Here is an 18997-nt window from a genome sequence, read left to right as displayed (position 1 = left end):
AAACGCGAATTTCACGCACAATAAAACATAAGCTAAATATTCTGCTATTATTACATCATTTACAAAAAAACTCATTCATGCATGGCAATAATACTCATTGAAGTAAACAGTACAAAAAAGTGTTCTTTTGCCAGACACAAGCAACTACGCAAACTGCAGATCTATCACTGCCAAAACCACAAGCAAGAGTCGCAACAAAGGAATCAAAAGCTTTGCACAAGAATAAAAAGGAGAAATAAAATGTTGCTATCACAAAAGTGATAGATGCACTAGGCTACACACATCAAGCAGGGAGGCAGATAGGCCTAGAAATATGGCCACAATATTCTCCTCCTAAAGGGGAGTGACCCTTGTCCAAGGGGCCTCTCCCCACAACAACAACATATTGAATAAAACATCCCTGGTGCCTAGTGGCTTCTGCTCTCCTTGAGGGCAGATGGGTCTAAAAGCATGAGGCTGATCTGCCCCTAAGGAGGGGAAGAAACAATCAAAATAATCACCCCTAAAGGGGAGCGACCCTTGCCCAAGGGGCTGCTCCCAACAACAACAACATATTGAATTAAACATCCATGGTGCCTAGTAGCATCTGCCAACCTTGGGGACAGATGGGGTTAAAAAAATAAGGCCGACCTGCCCAACATGGGGGGCTAAAATAATCACCCCCTAAAGGGGAGCAATCCTTGCTCCCCACAAGAACAGCAACATACTGAATAAAACATCCCTGGTGTCTAGTGGCCTCTGCCCCTCTTGGGGGCAGATGGACCTAAAAGGATAAGTGAACCTGCCCCCAAATGGGGCAGAAATGGCCAAAACAATTATCCCAAAAGGGAAGCACACAAATCATGCTCCTATATAAATCCCTGGTGTCTAGTGGTTTCTGGGGCAGATTGGCCAAAACTAAGAGGCCAAGCTGCCCCCTCCCCCACCCAATGGGGCAGAAATGGCCAAAATAAGTGCCCTATAAAGGGAACAAACTCTTGCTCAAGGGACCGTTCCCCAAAGTTGCCAGAATCTAATTCTCTGGTGGCCTAGTGGATTTCTGCCCCTCCTGGGGGTAGATGGGCCTAAAAAATGGCCGATCTCCCTCCAAGGGGATCAGCAACGGCCCAAATACATTGCCCCATAAAAGGGAGCGACCCTTGCTTACGGGGCCGCTTCCCAAAATCGCCAATGTTATTTTTCCTGGTGGCCTAATGGTTTCTGCCCCCCCCCCCCCCGCTCCGGGTCAGATTGGCCATTTTTTTAGGGCAATATGCTCCCGTGGGGGCAAAAACAGCCAACATGCTTGCCCCCAAAGGGAGTGACCCTTGCCCAAAGGGCTGCTCTCCATGCATCAAAAACAAACACAGCACAATAATCCCTGGTGGCCTAGTGTGTATTCCTGCTGCACGATTGAGATGCCATGCACGATCATGTAGCAGAAATACTTTTGAAAGAGACACCGGAGGAAAGGAAAAACATTTTCCTTTCCTGCTGGTGCCTCTTTGAAACCCCCCCCCTCCTTCCAGGAGGAAAAACGTACCTCCTTCTCATCCCGGCACTGGAAGCAAATAGCTTCCAGCGTCTTCGGCCTGCTCAGATGATGCCGGTGCGCCGTGTGTTGTCATCATCAGATCACCAGGAGGGGGGTCTTGGTGGTGGCATCGGAAGCGCTTCCGCTGCCATCCCTGGAGAGGGACGGTGAAGAGTGGCAGTCCACGAGGGGGCGCCAGCACTTTCCCATGGGTGGGTGGTAGGATGGCTGGGAGCCATCCGAACCATACGCCAACCGTAGCATCGGACGGTTCCTGGCCAATCGACGAATGCAAGGGGTTAAGTAAAGCATGTGCAATATAGGCAGGAACAACATAGATTACCTTTTGTTTTTTACGCTCATTGTTCAGAAATCGATCAGTGTTTTTGCATGAAAAGATATGTACATGAATACAGGGTGCGAAAGGGACTCCTTTTAATGTTCGTTTTAAATCACTACTATTTCTGAGAACCGGAGGGATCTGGCCCACTGAAAGCCCTGGATACAGGGCATGCCCACAGTGTTGCCTACATTTGCTTTAAATGAATCTGAAATCAATGTCTGCTTTTGGTAAATATTTTAACACTGGCAAAAAAAAGATTATTTTGTAGAAATTTATTATTTGGACATCTCATATACGTTTTAATGAAGTGAGTACTATATAGTGTAGTTTCAATTTTTTTAATAAGTGAAAATAAATTCAACTTTATGAGCCTTAGCCGCGTCTTTTCCTTTCAATGGATTTACCAGGGTATTCCGCTCTTAGGCTGGCGAAGTTTACTACGGTCCAAACTTTTAACATTTTCCCAATTTATAAAGTTTGACTTCGACTGTGCAGTTTTCTTCTGTTTTGAGAGATACATTTTATTCTAACCAAACTACGGCAAATCAATGCAGAACTGTTCTCTGCAAATTTACATTTTGTAACATTGTTGCAAAAGTCACAGGGTTATGTATGGAAAGAGTCAAAATTTGTAAATTCATGAAATTGTAAAGTTTTCCTTAAAACCTAGCTGCAAGAAACAAAAATCACTTTTGCACACTCCAAAAATGTACCCTTTCACTAATCTCGGATTAGACAGATTCAACAGTTCCCATTCATGTTGCTGCATCAGTAAAAATGAATTTCATAGTGTAACCTGTATCTATGTGACCCTGTAGCGCGAACATAGCTGCAAAGCAACACAATCCTTCCTTTATGGTTAACCCGAATGAAAGTGATACTTGTGTTTTTTTTTTATATCAGCCAGTTTCCTTTAATGGCTGAACCTTTAAAAAACAGAAAAGAAAATAGTCCTTAAACCACTTCCCTTTATCTTTCAAAAACATGCAATATTCTTGAGAACTCAATTAAAAAAAGAAATATTCCTTCAACCATTTCCCTTTATTTTTCAAACACAAGCAATAGTCTTGAGAACTCTTCGAGGGGCGCCCGATCAGTTGAGATGGCAATCAGTGCGCAGCCACTTGAATGTACGCTCCTTGCGCGCGGTTAAGACCAGCTGCCATAAACTTTATTGACGAATGAGCATCAGTAATGCCTCAGGCATGGAGTGTTACTGTGAGCTTTATTCATTTGTGAGCAGCAAGCGAAGGTCGAGCCCAGGTCACCAGAACATTCTTCAATTTCTACGGATGTGATAGGCATGCCACCTTCATCATGCAATTCCCCTGACAGGACATGTCGGGGAAAGTCTCCATGCTGTGTTATCCTAACGAATGAAGGATTACTTAGGGAAACATACTTTGATATGTAAGTTAAGGCTAAACCCTCTGGAGCCCCCGTAATCCCCGTTTAGAGGAACCATGCTGTTAGATGCAGCCTTCAAAAGCAACAGTTGAGTCCATAATGGACATGGCCATCAAGGCATAAAGAAACGTGATGGTTTAATCGCCACAGAGGATCTTATGTCACCCTCGTCTCTAGCAACCCCACACCTTAGAAGTGTGCAATGTGGGTGGCTCCATGAGCTGCGTAGCATAGCTCCAGCCCTGAGGGGCCATTTTAAAATAAGCTATTCCCGTTCATCCGTGCATGGACGCTCTCATACTGCGAAACAAAGAAATACTTAGCAAATACTTCCGTCCTCAATCTTCATAGGCTTGAACGTTGTTTTTTTACTGTAACTGAGAAGGGATGATATAGCAGGGTGCCATATTTAATGGGTACATTATTAAAATATCATTCTGAGTCCTGCATCTCGGAATGGGGGAGAGCAGTAATAACGCATGTTTTCAACACAGCAACAATGGGGGCCTTCCAGTTTCTCTTTTGTCAATCCTCATCTAGCCAGGACTGTGTAAACTCAAAGCTAGTATCGGTGTACATCACCGAGCACTGTTACATATCTACGCACATATTTAACAAGAATTTTGTGTCACCTTTGCGCCTCCCAAGAGGTGCAAGGATGACGCAAACCTAAGTCAGATTTATCAAGCCACGCAAGGCCTTATATGGCTTGATAAATCTGGAGAAACGCAAGGCAATGATTTGCGCCAGCCCCAGGGAGGCGTTTCATGGGTGGAGAGTGGGAGATCCCATGCATCCACCCATGGCTTTGGCACACACCCATATTTACTATTACTAGTAGACCTGGGAATGTATATAAAATGCTACGCCTCCACAGGTGAGGCAAAACGAGGAGAGATATTTTTATTTCACCTTGTTGTTTCATTTTTCTAAGTGTGCTGCTTTGTGCAAAGGAAAATTCCTCAGAGAACTGCTTTTGTGCAGGAAGGTGACCCTTCTTGCACAAAAACAATCATGCCTGCAACACAGGCACTCTTGCACCATTGATGCAAGGGTGCTTGTGTTGGCGCAAGGCAGCACATTGTAGGCCACTGCAAGGAAAGGACAGGAATGTGCTGGATCATGTTAAATACGGTGCATTCTTGCCCTTTCCATTTCATGCAGCAAGGTGGGTTGCTGTGCGAAATAATGATAACTCTGCCCACTAATGTGTACAAAAAAGCAACCTCATATATTCAGGTTACAACACGTAAAAGTAACATAACAAACAAACTAAAGAAAGACTTATTGTACTTTAGATTTTGCGTGTCATATGCGGGTTGTATATTGTTTTAAAAAGTCCAATACAACTGTTAAACTTTTGCAGAGGCACCACACTGAAGGGCACATATGCAGCACTTTACACGGCAAATACAGAAGCCAGGAGCCAACCATACCACTAACAATCAGTGAAAATTAGCACCAAATGAAACGTCAGCCAAAGTATGAATTAAATGTTAAAAGCACAGAAGGGCCACTTGGGATTCAGCATCTACAAACAACAAAATCTACAGGACACTAAACCATCGAGACGTTATGGTTTGTATGAAAGGCTGGACCATTTTTATTGGTCATATGCAGTATTAGCAATGCTTGGGAAATTATATAGATTATTTATGTATTATTATAATTTTTATATGTTTTCATACCAGCATCACATAGGCTATTGTTCATGTCATTTGGCACTTTGTGAGGCATGTAAAACCTAACAGTGATCTATGAAGAAGGTCACACGGTGAAAAGAGGCAAAGGCAAATTCGGCAAGGGTTCTTCATTTACCAGTTAGGTATGCTTGACATTCTCACAATTATTGGGACTACACCATCATTGAGGCCTTTCAGAAGTGTTTCCAGGAATGGGCAAATTCAGAGTCAGTGCTCAGGGTACTCAGGGGGTCATTCCGACCCTGGCGGTCCATGACCGCCATGGCGGAGGGCGGCGGAAGCACCGCCAACAGGCTGGCGGTGCTTCCTGGGCTATTCAGAAAAGGGGAATCAGTGGTTTCCCACCGGTTTTCCCCTGGCCCAGGGAATCCGCCATGGCGGCGCTGCTTGCAGCACCGCCATGGGGATTCCGACCCCCTTCCCGCCAGCCTGTTTCTGGCGGTGTCCACCGCCAGAACCAGGATGGCGGGAACGGGTGCCATGGGGCCCCTGGGGGCCCTGCACTGCCCATGCCACTAACAGGGCCCCACAAAGATTTTCACTGTCTGCTTTACAGACAGTGAAAATCGCGACGGGTGCCACTGCACCCGTCGCACCCCTGCAACTCCGCCGGCTCCATTCCGAGCCGGCTTCCTCGTTGCAGGGGCTTTCCCGCTGGGCCGGCGGACGGCCTTTTGGCGGTCGCCCGCCGGCCCAGCGGGAAAGTTGGAATGACCGCCGCGGTCTTTTGACCGCGGTGCGGTCATTCGGCGGTAACCGCATGGTCAGAATGACCGGCTGAGTCTTCAACAGAAAGTGTGGTCTAGGTATAGTAAAACACAGTTATAACTGCCACAATAAAGTTTGGCATGAAAGAAGACATTTGCTCAGAAAGCATGATTTTGTTTGTTTGGTGTAAATTTGTCCATTAGTGTTTGAGATATTTGCATTACAAAAAGATGCCGAATGATTTTGAAAGGGTTAACACTTTTGTATATCTTGGCTGTTTTTGTTTGCGGACACTTATTAAATAAACATAAATGCCTCCCCTTGAATTGGGGAGTTTTCTGTTCCAGGAGTCTGTTTCAGGTACAGGGAGTGCAGAATTATTAGGCAAGTTGTATTTTTGAGGATTAATTTTATTATTGAACAACAACCATGTTCTCAATGAACCCAAAAAACTCATTAATATAAAAGCTGAATATTTTTGGAAGTAGTTTTTAGTTTGTTTTTAGTTTTAGCTATGTTAGGGGGATATCTGTGTGTGCAGGTGACTATTACTGTGCATAATTATTAGGCAACTTAACAGAAAACAAATATATACCCATTTCAATTATTCATTATTACCAGTGAAACCAATATAACATCTCAACATTCACAAATATACATTTCTGACATTCAAAAACAAAACAAAAACAAATCAGTGACCAATATAGCCACCTTTCTTTGCAAGGACACTCAAAAGCCTGCCATCCATGGATTCTGTCAGTGTTTTGATCTGTTCACATCAACATTGCGTGCAGCAGCAACCACAGCCTCCCAGACACTGTTCAGAGAGGTGTACTGTTTTCCCTCCTTGTAAATCTCACATTTGATGATGGACCACAGGTTCTCAATGGGGTTCAGATCAGGTGAACAAGGAGGCCATGTCATTAGATTTCCTTCTTTTATACCCTTTCTTGCCAGCCACGCTGTGGAGTACTTGGACGCGTGTGATGGAGCATTGTCCTGCATGAAAATCATGTTTTTCTTGAAGGATGCAGACTTCTTCCTGTACCACTGCTTGAAGAAGGTGTCTTCCAGGAACTGGCAGTAGGACTGGGAGTTGAGCTTGACTCCATCCTCAACCCGAAAAGGCCCCACAAGCTCATCTTTGATGATACCAGCCCAAACCAGTACTCCACCTCCACCTTGCTGGCGTCTGAGTCGGACTTTAGCTCTCTGCCCTTTACCAATCCAGCGACGGGCCCATCCATCTGGCCCATCAAGACTCACTCTCATTTCATCAGTCCATAAAACCTTAGAAAAATCAGTCTTGAGATATTTCTTGGCCCAGTCTTGACGTTTCAGCTTGTGTGTCTTGTTCAGTGGTGGTCGTCCTTCAGCCTTTCTTACCTTGGCCATGTCTCTGAGTATTGCACACCTTGTGCTTTTGGGCACTCCAGTGATGTTGCAGCTCTGAAATATGGCCAAACTGGTGGCAAGTGGCATCGTGGCAGCTGCACGCTTGACTTTTCTCAGTTCATGGGCAGTTATTTTGCGCCTTGGTTTTTCCACACGCTTCTTGCGACCCTGTTGACTATTTTGAATGAAACGCTTGATTGTTCGATGATCACGCTTCAGAAGCTTTGCAATTTTAAGAGTGCTGCATCCCTCTGCAAGATATCTCACTATTTTTGACTTTTCTGAGCCTGTCAAGTCCTTCTTTTGACCCATTTTGCCAAAGGAAAGGAAGTTGCCTAATAATTATGCACACCTGATATAGGGTGTTGATGTCATTAGACCACACCCCTTCTCATTACAGAGATGCACATCACCTAATATGCTTAATTGGTAGTAGGCTTTTGAGCCTATACAGCTTGGAGTAAGACAACATGCATAAAGAGGATGATGTGGTCAAAATACTCATTTGCCTAATAATTCTGCACTCCCTGTATGTGTGATGACAAAATTGTGGACTATAAAAGTTAAGGGCCCGTGTTTTACGCCCTCTGATAATCCAAGGTTTTAGTAATAGGGCCACGGACTATGGATAGTATTTTAGGTGTTCCAGGTCTGCGACCTATCAGCACATTTAAGTGCTGTTAAAAATGTGAAACTAAGTTTACTATTTATTTAAATGGACTCTTAGGTGTGGAATGCTATCAGAGTCGGTTGTGGGTAGAGGGAGGAACATATTGAACTCAACATATTGTTTTAATGCGCATTCAACACGCATACCAAACCAGAGCAGAACTTCTTCTGTGGTCTGCAGATTATTTTACATTTTAAAGAGCATTCTCAGTTTTTCACTGGTTGAAGACTTAGGAAATCTTCCACCAAATGAAAAGTGTCTTACCTTGACATTAGGAGGCACAACCATCAATTTGTGAGGAGTAGGAGACCAGAGCATTTGGAATTTTGGGTTTGTTCCTGTTTCCCTACTATGAGAAATGGTGAACAACCCTCAGAAGAACCTTGCAGGATTATTTATTGTAGCTTCTCCATCAGAATAAGAAGACGTGATATTCACTGGAGAGAAGAAGGAACCTGAGAAGAGCACCAGAAATCCCTTTATTTGGAAGTTCTTCAGCAATTCCAGAATGGTCACCTGCAAGCTTTGTGAAATGAACCTCAGGAGAATCAAAAAAGGACTGTAGTCTTTTGGAGCAATAACCATGCAAAAAACCTCCAGGTGCAGGATGAGGGAGTACTTGACATGCCAGCAGGAAAGGTCGAATGCTAAAGCTTGGCAAGACAAAGCTCTTCCTTGCACTAGTAGGGAGGTTCCGAACAAAGGAGAGGAAGAAAACAATCCATACATCACCTAAAGACTTGTGGGGACTTCAGGTCCCAGGATGCAGGAGGAGGGGAAGGCGGAGGTGGGCTTTCTCCACCTGGAAGTGCTATGAAGCACAATTCGCTGCCCTGCGGCATGGGACAACAAAAGATTTGTGGCAACTTTAAGTCCCAGGACACCCAGCACCTGAAAGGAGGAAAGGGAGAAGAAGGTGGCCCTCACCACCTGGATGCACCATAAAGCACCATTACTTACCCAGCACCACAGTATGTCAGAAAACTCATGAGAACTTCATGTCCCAGGATGCCCAGCACCTGAATGGAGGAGTGGGAGGAGGTTGGTCCTCAACACCTGGAAGCACTATAAAGTGCAATTTCCTGCCCTTGGGTGCAGGACATGTGTGGGCCATGCCTTGGCAAACCCCGGGCAAAGAGAAGGCCTGTCTGCACCCATCAAAGCAGGACAAAGGCATGGCAGTGCCACCTCCCTTGGTTCCTATTTCTTTCCCTCCATCTTTTCAGAAGACATCTAGCGTAAGGTACTGTTGGCATGTTTCCATTTTAGTTACCCCACCCCTGCCCTTCGAGAGCCGTAACTGAGGACCAATGTTTTGCTATTACTTCTGAACATTTAAATTATCTGAGAAACATTGACTGGCCTTACCTTCTGTGACTCTAAGAAGACTATTTTTTTGGGCGTTGAATTACTTGAAGTCTTCTAAAGGACTGTTGTTTGTCCTTCCTGTCCCCAGTTTTTGAGTTTGTATCGAGGCAGCATTGACTTGAAGGTTTGCAACCCTTAAGTCTATTTCTACTGATTGTGTAGAAAATTGTACTAAGGCTTTGGGGAGGAGATCTGTGGCAAACTACTTCCTGAAAGAGCAATCAGACCTGTAATGCATAACTCTCAACGATCAGTGTAAATTAATAAGAAAAATGAGAATAGAGATAAGACAAGCGAACTCAGACTGCAGTGAGAAGGTTAAAAGACTTGCTCACTAAACATTTTCATAATACCGACTCTCCTTTATCTTAACCCCAAGTCTCTAGAAGGGCCCTTTTTGAAATGCTACTTAGCCCCACCCACCACAGCCCAGTGAATGGTCAGGGAAAGGCAGAATGAATGCTACTTTTGAGGGAGACACTTTTGGGATTACTCCCAGAGATCTCTGCCCCCACTTCGATTGTACAGGGAGGCTGGCGTGTACAGATTTGAACTTAATATGCACCAACCTGATTTCCAGTATGAACATATATTTACTTGTGGTGCAGTTCATAATGAGACCCTGGGCAATAAATTAGACAGCTCATTTGGCCATAATTTGTGGGAGGACCGGATAGGGTCCCACGATTATTTACATATGAGGCCCCAGCCTGTAATATACACACTCCAGCCTACAAACTGAGACCTAAACAAGAATGAATTGTTCATGTACCCTATTTATGACCATATCCCAAAATTAAGATAAGGTTCTTAAGAATACCGAAGTTCATGATCAAATAAGGTCATTTATTGGTCAGAAATGTGCAGAGGTGCTGTTCTGTCATCCACACATATCTTACCTATGTTGAAAGTTCTCAATACTATATCTAATTCCTCACCTGCAAATACTAGTAGTGTAACACTGGTGCCACATGTCCTGTCTAGTTCACTTCCTTGCTGGAATATAGTTGATTTATATCCAAATTGGTAGACCCTGACTGGAGATGATTTATTGATAGTTTTAATTTTTATCTTTTTCCAAGAGACTTGGGCCCTCATTACAACTTCTGCGGTCTTTTGGAAAGACCACCGTCATCACTGGCGCCCAAAGACCGCCGTATTTGGACTCACCCAAGGATTTCCACCCATTTAAGTGTGGAAATCCGACACTGACGGCCTGACCGACAGCGGGTGAGAAGCAACTCCACTACCAGCACCGCCATACCAAAAGGACTCCGCCTGCCATATTATGAGATATAATACAGTGCGGAAGTCCCAGCACTGGCGGTGGAAACGCCGACACCCATCCAACCACCGACAACCACCTCACCCAGACAGGTAGGTGGATCATCCGAAAAGGGGGGCGGGGAGGGTGTGTGGCATGCATGTGTGTGGTGTGTGCATGTATGTGTAGCGGTATGGGTGTGTGTGAGTGTGTGTGTGTATGTATGTGTGCGTGGAGGGTGTGTGTGTCTGAATGAAAGCGGAGGGGAGAGGGGTTTGTCGGGGTGCGAGTGCGTAGCTGTGTGTATCGGGATGCATGCAAATAGGGGTGTTTGTATGGGTGCATGGGAGCGAGTGGGGGTGTATGTCAGGGAGTGTGTGGATGAGTGGGAGTGCATGTATGGTGGTGTGCGGATGAGTGGGGGTGCGTGTATGAAGGTGTGCGGATGAGTGGGGCTGTTTGCATGTCAGTGTGTGAGGGAGTGGGGGTGTTTGCATGTATGCTTGTGGTCGGGCGGAGGGGTGTTTGCAAGTGTATGGACAGGTCGGGGTGCATGTGCCAGCAACAGGAATGGGAATTCCTGTCACCAGGTGTGTTTCCGCCAGGGTTCTTGTGGCAGTGCGACTGCCATGAAAAGCCTGGTGGTGTGCCAACTCATAATACCACCAGCAGTCTTACGGCTGCAGCCAGGCTGGAGGTGCTCACCCCTGGCCCGGCGGTCTGATCGCCCTGGCACTATCGGCGGCGTTGTGGCAGTTTGGCTTAGGCCAATCAGCCGGAGTCATAATTCGGCAGTCTTCACCCCCGGCCCGGTGACGGTAAGACCTCCACACTCGTAATAAGGGCCTTGGTCTATTACCTTCAGTTTATATATTGGATTGTAAACCCTTCAGGATTGTGGCCCATGCGTCCAACATAGGTTGAACAACATGGGTTCTTTTAGCGCTGGTTCAAGCATCACTAGCCTAAAAGCTTCAGCACATTGTCACCAACTCAATTGAAATATTAGAATTGGTTATTGATCTCCCCTGTGGGGAATCTATTGTCCAAAACAATAGTTTTTACAGGAATATACCCCCAAATAAGTAGTCAGCCATTCTGAATAAACTTGGTGATAACCTGACTTTGTCTTGTGGCCTACGTGCTTGCAACAGTCACTCCCTATCAGATACACCTTAAAAACATTCATTTAAGAGAGGTGCATCACAAAGTACCATGGATTTATATCTTGCTCGACCTACAGATCTTGCATAACATGGTGGACATGGAAGTCCGTTCGATAGTGGAGAGTTACCATGATCTACTCATATTCACCATAAAGGGGATCTTCTTATGGACCAGGAGGATCTTATAGATGATGTGGGAAGAAAGATTGCCATGTCTAACAACCACAGAACTATCAGATGGGCCAGTGTAATTTCTTCATCTAATGCTATATTAGGAATATATCATACATTGATTCTGGAATTATTCAATTTTGTTCAGATCACGGGTCTTGGATTCTTACTGATTACACTAGCCTCTTCGCCCACTTGAAGAAATACTTCTCTAGAGATTTTAAATGAGGCCGTCAGCCCCATAAAATGCATAGATGGTTTAAAGCTGAGTGTAGACTTCCAAAGAACTCCTTAATTTCCCCAATTAAGAAAGGTGAGAAAACTAAATTAAAGGATGCTAAGGCTGGCTACAAATCTTGCCTCAAAATACTTGATAATAAATTGGGAACTTAAAATCTGGGATGATCTGTTAGAAGCCACCCAGACACATGTTTCTAGGACCTTCTGGCTTATTGTCTTCCATGGAAGGAAAAACAATCAGGTGAAACCCAGGGTGCATATTCAACCCCATGAGTGGGAGCAGTAGTTTTCGGGGTTAAATGACATCCCACTGCTAGATTTGCAAAACCTGTCCAATCATTCATATAAATGAGAACAGCTAATTCTACAGGGTCCCATTTTATCTATTGGAAACAATAAATGCCATGAAGGCTCAAAAATCAAGTAAGGCACCTGGGTTGGACACAATCCTTGTGACCTATTCCATTCAGAACTGATTATTTGGGCTCTGTATATTCGCAAGATCTCAAATTCAATTGAGAATGGTGGAATATTTCAGAGTCATGGAGGGGTGCTGTTTTTATACCAATATACATCTACAGTCCTGTGTAGCCTCCTATGAAACTATCAGCCAACTAGTTGAATTAGATTCAAAGATAATATGCAGAACATATTTTGCATACAGTTACTTGAAAAATTATTAATAGAGATCAAAGAAAATTAGACACTTCTTCATTTTCAGTCAGAAATTCATTCTAAGGCTAGCACTGTGGACGAAGTCTTCTTTTGCTGATCAAGTAGAAGACTGTTGATAAAAGCAACTGACACTTATATGTGGCTTTTATGAATCTAAGGGCAGCCTTCAATCTTGTCCAGAGATTGAAATTGTGGTAGGTGCTCATAAAACAGGGTGTGTCCATTAGCTTGCTCTCCATTATAATCCAACTTTACTTGAAAAACTTTGTGCTTTGTGTGGGACTGAAATGGTGAACTGACGTCAAGGATAAACACCAACAGAGTAGTCATCCAAGGTTGAGTTTTAGCTCAATTTTTCTAGTGTTATGAATGAATGTTTCGAACACTTGCTAAATTGTTTTAACAACTCTTTTTCTTTTCCCAGATGACACTCAGGTCCTGATTTAGATCTTGGCGGTTGCACTGCCAAGCCGTGACAGCAGCAGGTCTAAGAAGACTGCCAAGTCGACAGTCTTCCGCCTGTCGTATTTAGATATATTGCGACTGAGCCAAAGACCGCCACAACTGAGTGCTCTTCAAAGCCATCACGCAGGTGCGTTCCCGCCAGACATATTTAGATGTTACAGTTGGACAGGCGGTGTAATGGTGGCGGTTTGCTGATGGAGAGAGGACATCGCTGGACCAAATGAACTTTGGAAAATGCTAGTGGCTATGGATTAGATGTAAGTCACACACACACACTCTACCCTTCACATATACATCCCCCTGCATCACAGATGATGCAACACACCACATACACACTAGTGCCCATTGCCATTACACCACAACGCCTGCTTGCTGCAAAAGCACGTACACATACATCCATCACACCACGTACACACACTAGTGACACTGCATCTACAAGAACCAACACGCCCCTCTACACAAACACACACACACAAGCACAACTATACCCATGACAACAGTGACCACCACACAAAAACATGCATCTGAGTTCTGCACGCAGCAACACAACACACAATACAACATTCACAACAACATTCATGCTATATGCAAGTGGCACACATATTGACACAACCAGTGCTTAACTTGTGCTTGTTATTTCCAGTGCTGAGCACCGGCACTTATTTTTGAGGGCCTGGGCTTACTCTTCTGCCTCAAGCATTTGCTGCCAGCAAAAGATACATTTAGGAAAGACGGAGGAAGAGATAAACGAAGAAGCGTCACAAAGAGAGAAAGTATAAAGCAGCAAGAGTGAGCTGAAGGGGCAGGGAGTGGCTTTATATGGATTGAAGAGGCCCGAGATGGCTTCAGGATTATTCTGCCTGAGTATTCCATGTTCACACATTTAATTGCAGCAGCTGCGTGTTTAGGAGGAGGGCTTTGTGCACCGGCACCTTTTTATTTACAAATTAAGCACTGGACACAACCACATCACCCGTTACTCCTCCATCTACCTCACCCAGCCAATTGCATCGCACATACATATGCACACTCTGACTCACACACACAACTCAAGCACACCATGACAGGTACAGGTCCCCTTGCAATTTGTACGCATCAGCACAGTTGACAAATGTGAATGTACCATAATTATGGTACCAACATTCATTTGGCAATGAATACTGATGCCATAATGACAGTTGTGTATGTGTTCAATATTTGTTGTGTATCAGTGTGGTCCCCATCTGTGTGTGACCCACCTGTGTCCTCGACATATGCATGTCACAATAAATTAAAAAAATTACTGTCACCTATGTATGTCTGAAGTGGTCCCATGCCCATGTGCAGTGACCCCCCAACATACACAGCCAAAGCGGCTGGCCTATCTTTGTGTCCAGAGACAAGGGTGGGTCATATTTTCTCCAGGGTCCTGTGGTAGCAGCGATGGAGGTTCCTGTCCAGTCAAACCCAGCCAGAAACAGAAGTGGAGTCGTTAGAAAAGGTGAGTTTTCACACTCCTTTCTCCCCCAATCTGCCAAGTAAGAAGTGCAGATCAGACGCCACTTTTTGCTTGGCGGCATAGCACATCAAAATTTGCTTGGCGGTAAGTGTGACTAGAGTTGTGCCATCAGTCACACTTTCCTATGTTTCCATCGATGTGAATCGGAATGCCTTGGAGGAGGCAATCTAACTTGGGTGGGTTAAAGTCTATAGGACCGGCAACATCTATACACGGCAGACGGACCATCATGGTGGCGGACATGTTTTCAGTCGGAAAACCAACAGCAGGCCCATTACCGTCAACATCTCAATCAAGCACTCTGTTATTATCTAAAACACCAATGGGCCTCAATATTCTTTTGGGGAGGTTTTCTGTGTTTTGTACAAATTATGGCTTGGAAAGAAATGATGCAAAGTCAAAATTCATGGTGTTCCATCTTCTTAGATCATTCCAGGCTTTGATTGCTACTATAGATTTTCCCCTGGAAAGGGCCAATTAATCTGATTATTTGAGCATCAGACTTGCTGATTCAAGAACATGGTTATCTCAAATTGTTAAGAGTGATCTTATCTTTCACCAGAGAGTGGCTGCTATACTCAAATTTGCTGTCTGCCCACTTTTCCTATTTTATCAGTGATAGAAATATAAAAGGCAAAGTATCTTACTGTAGCACTCTACAGCTCAGAATTATTGGGTCATCACAAATAGGAAGTCTTGGAATCTTAGACAAATGCAAGAACAAATTTATAAAATGTTTGATATCTGTTCCGGGTAGCACACAACCCTCACTTTGCGGCTTCACTCTTCCTTAAAATCTGTTTCTGTCTTTGCCAAATTAGAAACCCCTCTTGTACTTACTGCATGTTAGAAATGGGGTCTTTGGTTGGCAGTCAGGTTACACTCTGTCCAAGCAAGGACCCTCACTCTAGTCAGGGTAAGTCACACACAATCCAAATTATCCTGTGCCCAACCTCTGGTAGCTTGGCACTGAGCAGTCAGGCTTAACTTAGAAGGCAATATGTAAAGTATTTGTGCAATAAGTCATACAATAACACAATATAGCACCACAAAAATACACCACACAGTGTTTAGAAAAATATATAATATTTATCTGGATATTTGCAGGTCAAAACGATAAAAGAGGCAATAAGAAATTGTAAAGATATCACTGGAAAGTGATATAAAGTGTCTTAAGTCTTTAAAAAGCAAACAAAGTCTCTTTCAAGCACAAAGTACCTGGTTGGAGTGAAAAACTTCTGCAAAGGGCCGCAGAGGAGGAGATGCGTGGAAAAATGGTGTGTCCGTCGGTTTTGCCCCTTCACACATGGACTTGCGTCGTTATTTTTCACATGGGGAAGACGTGCGTCGATTTCTGGCACGCAGACGGGTCTCCTCTTCAGGTTGCGAGGTTCTCAGACGCCCCGGGGTCTGTGCATGGAATCCTGGGCTTGTTGACCGGCTGCGCATTGTTCCGGTGGGCGATGCGTGGAATTTTCTCCCTCACGGCAGGCGCTGCGTCGATTTCCCCTCTGGAAGTCGGGCAGCGTTGTCCAGGAGGGCCGTGCATCGAAGTTCCGGTCGCACCGCAGGCACTGCGTCGATCTTTTCCTCCCGAAGTTGAGCGGCGTCTTTCCGGTTCGTGTGCGGTGAATTTTTCACCGCGGAACAAGCTGTGCATCGAATTTTTTGCCGCACAAGGAGTCCAGTTGCAAGAGAGAAGTCTTTTTGGTCCTGAGACTTCAGGGAACAGGAGGCAAGCTCTATCCAAGCCCTTGGAGAGCACTTCTGAAGCAAAGCAAGAGAGCAGCAAGACAGCAGGGCAACAGCAAGGCAGCAGTCCTCTGTAGAAAGCAGTCAGGTGAGTCCTTTAGGCAGCCAGGCAGTTCTTCTTGTCAGGGTGCAGGTTCTGGTTCAGGTTTCTTCTCCAGGAAGTGTCTGAGGTGGTAGGGCAGAGGCCCTGATTTATACCCAAATGTGCCTTTGAAGTGGGGGAGACTTCAAAGAGTGGCTTAGAAGTGCACCAGGTCCCCTTTCAGTTCAATCCTGTCTGCCAGGGTCCCAGTAGGGGGTGTGGCAGTCCTTTGTGTGTGAGCAGGCCCTCCACCCTCCCAGCCCAGGAAGACCCATTCAAAATGCAGATGTATGCAAGTGAGGCTGAGTACCCTGTGTTTGGGGTGTGTCTGAGTGAATGCACAAGGAGCTGTCAACTAAACCCAGCCAGGCGTGGATTGTAAGGCACAGAAAGATTTAAGTGCAGAGAAATGCCCACTTTCTAAAAGTGGCATTTCTAAAATAGTAATATTAAATCCAACTTCACCAGTCAGCAGGATTTTGTATTACCATTCTGGCCATACTAAATATGACCTTCCTACTCCTTTCAGATCAGCAGCTACCACTTCAACAATGTATGAGGGCAGCCCCAATGTTAGCCTATGAAAGGAGCAGGCCTCATAGTAGTGTAAAAACGAATTTAGGAGTTTTACACTACCAGGACATGTAAACTACACAGGTACATGCCCTGCCTTTTACCCACACAGCACCCTGCTCTAGGGGTTACCTAGGGCACACATTAGAGGTGATTTATGTGTAGAGAAAGGGGAGGTTTAGGCTTGGCAAGTACTTTTAAATGCCAAGTCGAGGTGACAGTGAAACTGCACACACAGGCCTTGCAATGGCAAGCTTGAGACAAGGTAAAGGGGCTACTAAAGTGGTTGGCACAACCAGTGCTGCAGGCCCACTAGTAGCATTTAATCTACAGGCCCTGGGCACACATAGTACACTCTACTAGGGTCTTACAAGTAAATCAAATAGTCCAATTTGGTGTGATCCAAGGTTACCATGTTTAAAGGGAGAGAGCATGTGCACTTTAGCACTGGTTAGCAGTGGTAAAGTGCACAGAGTCTAAAAACCAGCAGAAACAGTGTGCAAAAAGTGGAGGGAGGCAGGCAAAAAGTTAGGGGTGACCACCCTAAGGCTATCAGGTCTAACACTGCACATTTGTTTTACTTCTGAAATAAGAGTTTAAAGGGAAACACTTCAGGATCTTATAGTCAGGCCGGCAAGGTGCTCCAGATATTTAGTGGGTTGCTTGTGTCAAATCATGTTTATTCACTTTGGGTTTGGGTTTGTTCTGCGATGACTCCTTGCCTATCTTGTTATGGCTGACAAGCTTTAAAGGTTAGGGGCCTCATTACGAGTTTGGCCGTCAAACGAGCTGACCGCCAAACTCGCAGGGAGGACACCACCTCCATGGCAGTTATGCCTCCCCCAAGCGTATTACAATGCTGCTGCCGGGCTGACTGGTGGGAATATTGTATTATGACGTTCCCGCAAGGCTGACCGATGGGAATAGTGCTACCATATTTGCTTTTGCTTCCTTACGGAATAGTGCGCATTCCGAGGGTGCTGGGCAGGGGGTCCCCTGGGCACGGGCAGTGCAGGGACCCCCCTTGGATCCCTGCATTGGCTTTCCACCAGCCTTTCCATGGCGGGGTGACCACCATGGAAAAGCTGGTGGAAAGCTGAGTTCAACCCGCCGTGGCTGAGTACAACTCAAACCACCTTCAGCCCATCAGGAGTGATGTTTCTGGTGGTGACAGCGGTCCCCTGGCTGGTCGGCCCGCCATGGTTGTGATGTGGCAGCATACAAACAGAATTGTTAAAAAAATAAATACCATAAAACCAGGAGTCCCACGTATACCATGGGACTCTTCAAGAATTAGTAAATTTTCTATGGTGCTACAGCACCATTAGCAGTGTGTCCCCCCAAACCGCACAGTTCGAGTTCTAATTTTACCTGCTCCAGCAGTATGGAAGCATTCTGCGTTGAAGCAGGTGCCCTCTCTATGGGCGCTCACAAGTTCAGATCCTGTTCAACAGAGTTGGGTTTGCCACAGTAGATGGGGCAGCACCCAGCAGGTGCAGGCTTTCTCTGTTGAGCTGCGCTGCCAGCTTGTCCCAGCTTATGGAGCTGTTCCAGTTTCTCAAAGGCAAGGTAAGTCATTCTCCCCCTCATGGGTGGGGGGAAGAAATTGATCCTCCTTTTCCTGACTGGAAAACAGCGATGGTGTGATGTCTCAGGTTACTTCCTTTAGGGTCCTTGGGGAATTGGTCCAGTGCAGGGTTTGGGGTGCGGACTTGACCTGCTGATCACAGCTGCAATTTTCTATCTGTGTAACAACCCAAACTTCTGGAAATTTGAGTACTGGCAACCCATTATGGCATTTGGGGTGGCCATGATAATCTCCTATGAGACTCAGACTTCTCTGCTATGCTCACCCTCATCGTGGCAGCCCCTCATGGCATACCGGGTCACCAATTAAGACAATGTTAAGTCTTCATGCTTCTGGCAACAAATAGTTCAACAGCAGCCCCCTGTGGCCTATAGGGTCAGCACAACAAGGTGGGGTGGGTCAGGCGCTTTCCATAT

This window comes from Pleurodeles waltl, chromosome 8, assembly GCF_031143425.1.
Source record: "Pleurodeles waltl isolate 20211129_DDA chromosome 8, aPleWal1.hap1.20221129, whole genome shotgun sequence".
Lineage (NCBI taxonomy): Eukaryota > Metazoa > Chordata > Amphibia > Caudata > Salamandridae > Pleurodeles > Pleurodeles waltl.
This window is presented reverse-complemented; position numbering follows the sequence as displayed.